The 6,000-nt window shown below is 55.6% G+C and overlaps 6 non-coding genes across 6 annotated transcripts; all 6 read left to right on the plus strand.

The window, feature by feature from the left end:
• Positions 1 to 257: 257 nt before the first annotated feature.
• LOC126237850 (5S ribosomal RNA) lies at positions 258 to 376 on the plus strand. The gene has a single exon (XR_007545216.1). It is a non-coding gene; the product is annotated as a 5S ribosomal RNA (ribosomal RNA).
• An 853-nt stretch (positions 377 to 1,229) lies between these two features.
• Positions 1,230 to 1,348, plus strand: LOC126237863 (5S ribosomal RNA). The gene has a single exon (XR_007545219.1). It is a non-coding gene; the product is annotated as a 5S ribosomal RNA (ribosomal RNA).
• Positions 1,349 to 2,199: 851 nt separating this feature from the next.
• Positions 2,200 to 2,317, plus strand: LOC126238293 (5S ribosomal RNA). The gene has a single exon (XR_007545310.1). It is a non-coding gene; the product is annotated as a 5S ribosomal RNA (ribosomal RNA).
• An 853-nt stretch (positions 2,318 to 3,170) lies between these two features.
• LOC126237874 (5S ribosomal RNA) lies at positions 3,171 to 3,289 on the plus strand. Its single transcript, XR_007545220.1, has one exon. It is a non-coding gene; the product is annotated as a 5S ribosomal RNA (ribosomal RNA).
• Positions 3,290 to 4,140: 851 nt separating this feature from the next.
• Positions 4,141 to 4,259, plus strand: LOC126237885 (5S ribosomal RNA). Its single transcript, XR_007545221.1, has one exon. It is a non-coding gene; the product is annotated as a 5S ribosomal RNA (ribosomal RNA).
• Positions 4,260 to 5,111: 852 nt separating this feature from the next.
• On the plus strand, positions 5,112 to 5,230 carry LOC126237896 (5S ribosomal RNA). Its single transcript, XR_007545222.1, has one exon. It is a non-coding gene; the product is annotated as a 5S ribosomal RNA (ribosomal RNA).
• Positions 5,231 to 6,000: the final 770 nt, after the last annotated feature.

The following is a 6,000-nucleotide window of genomic DNA, read 5'->3' on the forward strand; positions in this document are numbered from 1 at the left end:
GCTAGTGTCGAAGGCTGCACGCGCGCAGCGAATGACAGGAGGTGCAACGAGCAGCAGTGCGTCTCACACACGCGGCGGTGCGCCCGCTAATTCGGCCGTCGCTCTGCTGGGACGCCGGGCGCGCCCCCCGCGCCGTCCTCGAGGAACTGGCTGTTGCGGAAGGAAGTGCTTTCGTCAAATGCGGTCGAAAACTAACATTTTGTGTGTTGGGAGAAAAGCCGAACGCGGATTCTGCCGTGCTCCTACATTAGATGAGCGCCAACGGCCATACCATGATGAATACACCGGTTCTCGTCCGATCACCGAAGTTAAGCATCATCGGGCCCGGTTAGTACTTGGATGGGTGACCGCCTGGGAAACCCGGGTGCTGTTGGCTGCCTTCCATTTTTTTTTTGTTATTATGTCGCTACCCCTGCCAGCCCAATTTTCAAACTACCTTTCTGTTGTGACAAAGATGCTTCCTTAAGCCTTTTACACTACTGTAATGGTACGAAAATGCAGTAATTAACTCAGTTTGAGGGAGAATGTGCTAACCAAGTTTGCCAAGAAGACTTTGAAAACGACAAAACAGTACGAATCGGCAGGTGATTTCTGAAACACGTCACCGCCTATTTTTGTGTAGGAGTGTAGAGTTCCAATTTTTTGTAATCACGAATTTATTCCTTAGTCGTCTCGTCTCGTCTCGTCCCGCAGACGTTTGTCGTGCTTGCGCTGTCATATGGACCACGACCCGAGCGGCAGCGAGCGGCAGTCGAGCAAAGTCGGGACAAGTCGGGACGGGGACGGGGACAGGGATGGGAATGGTGCGAATGCACTGCAAACTACGCACACACCTGGTGTGAGGCGAGGCGAGGCGACGCGAGGCGAGGCGAGGCGAGGAAGCCCACATGCTACCAGTGGCGCCCTCCAGCACGACACTGCCACACCACGCACAGGCCCTCCGCTGGACACCAGGGACAAGATGCGTCCTCCGCTAGTGTCGAAGGCTGCACGCGCGCAGCGAATGACAGGAGGTGCAACGAGCAGCAGTGCGTCTCACACACGCGGCGGTGCGCCCGCTAATTCGGCCGTCGCTCTGCTGGGACGCCGGGCGCGCCCCCCGCGCCGTCCTCGAGGAACTGGCTGTTGCGGAAGGAAGTGCTTTCGTCAAATGCGGTCGAAAACTAACATTTTGTGTGTTGGGAGAAAAGCCGAACGCGGATTCTGCCGTGCTCCTACATTAGATGAGCGCCAACGGCCATACCATGATGAATACACCGGTTCTCGTCCGATCACCGAAGTTAAGCATCATCGGGCCCGGTTAGTACTTGGATGGGTGACCGCCTGGGAAACCCGGGTGCTGTTGGCTGCCTTCCATTTTTTTTTGTTATTATGTCGCTACCCCTGCCAGCCCAATTTTCAAACTACCTTTCTGTTGTGACAAAGATGCTTCCTTAAGCCTTTTACACTACTGTAATGGTACGAAAATGCAGTAATTAACTCAGTTTGAGGGAGAATGTGCTAACCAAGTTTGCCAAGAAGACTTTGAAAACGACAAAACAGTACGAATCGGCAGGTGATTTCTGAAACACGTCACCGCCTATTTTTGTGTAGGAGTGTAGAGTTCCAATTTTTTGTAATCACGAATTTATTCCTTAGTCGTCTCGTCTCGTCTCGTCCCGCAGACGTTTGTCGTGCTTGCGCTGTCATATGGACCACGACCCGAGCGGCAGCGAGCGGCAGTCGAGCAAAGTCGGGACAAGTCGGGACGGGGACGGGGACAGGGATGGGAATGGTGCGAATGCACTGCAAACTACGCACACACCTGGTGTGAGGCGAGGCGAGGCGACGCGAGGCGAGGCGAGGCGAGGAAGCCCACATGCTACCAGTGGCGCCCTCCAGCACGACACTGCCACACCACGCACAGGCCCTCCGCTGGACACCAGGGACAAGATGCGTCCTCCGCTAGTGTCGAAGGCTGCACGCGCGCAGCGAATGACAGGAGGTGCAACGAGCAGCAGTGCGTGTCACACACGCGGCGGTGCGCCCGCTAATTCGGCCGTCGCTCTGCTGGGACGCCGGCGCGCCCCCCGCGCCGTCCTCGAGGAACTGGCTGTTGCGGAAGGAAGTGCTTTCGTCAAATGCGGTCGAAAACTAACATTTTGTGTGTTGGGAGAAAAGCCGAACGCGGATTCTGCCGTGCTCCTACATTAGATGAGCGCCAACGGCCATACCATGATGAATACACCGGTTCTCGTCCGATCACCGAAGTTAAGCATCATCGGGCCCGGTTAGTACTTGGATGGGTGACCGCCTGGAAACCCGGGTGCTGTTGGCTGCCTTCCATTTTTTTTTTGTTATTATGTCGCTACCCCTGCCAGCCCAATTTTCAAACTACCTTTCTGTTGTGACAAAGATGCTTCCTTAAGCCTTTTACACTACTGTAATGGTACGAAAATGCAGTAATTAACTCAGTTTGAGGGAGAATGTGCTAACCAAGTTTGCCAAGAAGACTTTGAAAACGACAAAACAGTACGAATCGGCAGGTGATTTCTGAAACACGTCACCGCCTATTTTTGTGTAGGAGTGTAGAGTTCCAATTTTTTGTAATCACGAATTTATTCCTTAGTCGTCTCGTCTCGTCTCGTCCCGCAGACGTTTGTCGTGCTTGCGCTGTCATATGGACCACGACCCGAGCGGCAGCGAGCGGCAGTCGAGCAAAGTCGGGACAAGTCGGGACGGGGACGGGGACAGGGATGGGAATGGTGCGAATGCACTGCAAACTACGCACACACCTGGTGTGAGGCGAGGCGAGGCGACGCGAGGCGAGGCGAGGCGAGGAAGCCCACATGCTACCAGTGGCGCCCTCCAGCACGACACTGCCACACCACGCACAGGCCCTCCGCTGGACACCAGGGACAAGATGCGTCCTCCGCTAGTGTCGAAGGCTGCACGCGCGCAGCGAATGACAGGAGGTGCAACGAGCAGCAGTGCGTCTCACACACGCGGCGGTGCGCCCGCTAATTCGGCCGTCGCTCTGCTGGGACGCCGGGCGCGCCCCCCGCGCCGTCCTCGAGGAACTGGCTGTTGCGGAAGGAAGTGCTTTCGTCAAATGCGGTCGAAAACTAACATTTTGTGTGTTGGGAGAAAAGCCGAACGCGGATTCTGCCGTGCTCCTACATTAGATGAGCGCCAACGGCCATACCATGATGAATACACCGGTTCTCGTCCGATCACCGAAGTTAAGCATCATCGGGCCCGGTTAGTACTTGGATGGGTGACCGCCTGGGAAACCCGGGTGCTGTTGGCTGCCTTCCATTTTTTTTTGTTATTATGTCGCTACCCCTGCCAGCCCAATTTTCAAACTACCTTTCTGTTGTGACAAAGATGCTTCCTTAAGCCTTTTACACTACTGTAATGGTACGAAAATGCAGTAATTAACTCAGTTTGAGGGAGAATGTGCTAACCAAGTTTGCCAAGAAGACTTTGAAAACGACAAAACAGTACGAATCGGCAGGTGATTTCTGAAACACGTCACCGCCTATTTTTGTGTAGGAGTGTAGAGTTCAATTTTTTGTAATCACGAATTTATTCCTTAGTCGTCTCGTCTCGTCTCGTCCCGCAGACGTTTGTCGTGCTTGCGCTGTCATATGACCACGACCCGAGCGGCAGCGAGCGGCAGTCGAGCAAAGTCGGGACAAGTCGGGACGGGGACGGGGACAGGGATGGGAATGGTGCGAATGCACTGCAAACTACGCACACACCTGGTGTGAGGCGAGGCGAGGCGACGCGAGGCGAGGCGAGGCGAGGAAGCCCACATGCTACCAGTGGCGCCCTCCAGCACGACACTGCCACACCACGCACAGGCCCTCCGCTGGACACCAGGGACAAGATGCGTCCTCCGCTAGTGTCGAAGGCTGCACGCGCGCAGCGAATGACAGGAGGTGCAACGAGCAGCAGTGCGTCTCACACACGCGCGCGGTGCGCCCGCTAATTCGGCCGTCGCTCTGCTGGGACGCCGGGCGCGCCCCCCGCGCCGTCCTCGAGGAACTGGCTGTTGCGGAAGGAAGTGCTTTCGTCAAATGCGGTCGAAAACTAACATTTTGTGTGTTGGGAGAAAAGCCGAACGCGGATTCTGCCGTGCTCCTACATTAGATGAGCGCCAACGGCCATACCATGATGAATACACCGGTTCTCGTCCGATCACCGAAGTTAAGCATCATCGGGCCCGGTTAGTACTTGGATGGGTGACCGCCTGGGAAACCCGGGTGCTGTTGGCTGCCTTCCATTTTTTTTTTGTTATTATGTCGCTACCCCTGCCAGCCCAATTTTCAAACTACCTTTCTGTTGTGACAAAGATGCTTCCTTAAGCCTTTTACACTACTGTAATGGTACGAAAATGCAGTAATTAACTCAGTTTGAGGGAGAATGTGCTAACCAAGTTTGCCAAGAAGACTTTGAAAACGACAAAACAGTACGAATCGGCAGGTGATTTCTGAACACGTCACCGCCTATTTTTGTGTAGGAGTGTAGAGTTCCAATTTTTTGTAATCACGAATTTATTCCTTAGTCGTCTCGTCTCGTCTCGTCCCGCAGACGTTTGTCGTGCTTGCGCTGTCATATGGACCACGACCCGAGCGGCAGCGAGCGGCAGTCGAGCAAAGTCGGGACAAGTCGGGACGGGGACGGGGACAGGGATGGGAATGGTGCGAATGCACTGCAAACTACGCACACACCTGGTGTGAGGCGAGGCGAGGCGACGCGAGGCGAGGCGAGGCGAGGAAGCCCACATGCTACCAGTGGCGCCCTCCAGCACGACACTGCCACACCACGCACAGGCCCTCCGCTGGACACCAGGGACAAGATGCGTCCTCCGCTAGTGTCGAAGGCTGCACGCGCGCAGCGAATGACAGGAGGTGCAACGAGCAGCAGTGCGTCTCACACACGCGGCGGTGCGCCCGCTAATTCGGCCGTCGCTCTGCTGGGACGCCGGGCGCGCCCCCCGCGCCGTCCTCGAGGAACTGGCTGTTGCGGAAGGAAGTGCTTTCGTCAAATGCGGTCGAAAACTAACATTTTGTGTGTTGGGAGAAAAGCCGAACGCGGATTCTGCCGTGCTCCTACATTAGATGAGCGCCAACGGCCATACCATGATGAATACACCGGTTCTCGTCCGATCACCGAAGTTAAGCATCATCGGGCCCGGTTAGTACTTGGATGGGTGACCGCCTGGGAAACCCGGGTGCTGTTGGCTGCCTTCCATTTTTTTTTTGTTATTATGTCGCTACCCCTGCCAGCCCAATTTTCAAACTACCTTTCTGTTGTGACAAAGATGCTTCCTTAAGCCTTTTACACTACTGTAATGGTACGAAAATGCAGTAATTAACTCAGTTTGAGGGAGAATGTGCTAACCAAGTTTGCCAAGAAGACTTTGAAAACGACAAAACAGTACGAATCGGCAGGTGATTTCTGAAACACGTCACCGCCTATTTTTGTGTAGGAGTGTAGAGTTCCAATTTTTTGTAATCACGAATTTATTCCTTAGTCGTCTCGTCTCGTCTCGTCCCGCAGACGTTTGTCGTGCTTGCGCTGTCATATGGACCACGACCCGAGCGGCAGCGAGCGGCAGTCGAGCAAAGTCGGGACAAGTCGGGACGGGGACGGGGACAGGGATGGAATGGTGCGAATGCACTGCAAACTACGCACACACCCTGGTGTGAGGCGAGGCGAGGCGACGCGAGGCGAGGCGAGGCGAGGAAGCCCACATGCTACCAGTGGCGCCCTCCAGCACGACACTGCCACACCACGCACAGGCCCTCCGCTGGACACCAGGGACAAGATGCGTCCTCCGCTAGTGTCGAAGGCTGCACGCGCGCAGCGAATGACAGGAGGTGCAACGAGCAGCAGTGCGTGTCACACACGCGGCGGTGCGCCCGCTAATTCGGCCGTCGCTCTGCTGGGACGCCGGGCGCGCCCCCCGCGCCGTCCTCGAGGAACTGGCTGTTGCGGGAAGGAAGTTGCTTT

The sequence above is a fragment of the Schistocerca nitens genome, chromosome 2 (genome assembly GCF_023898315.1).
Source record: "Schistocerca nitens isolate TAMUIC-IGC-003100 chromosome 2, iqSchNite1.1, whole genome shotgun sequence".
NCBI classification, from domain to species: Eukaryota; Metazoa; Arthropoda; class Insecta; order Orthoptera; family Acrididae; genus Schistocerca; species Schistocerca nitens.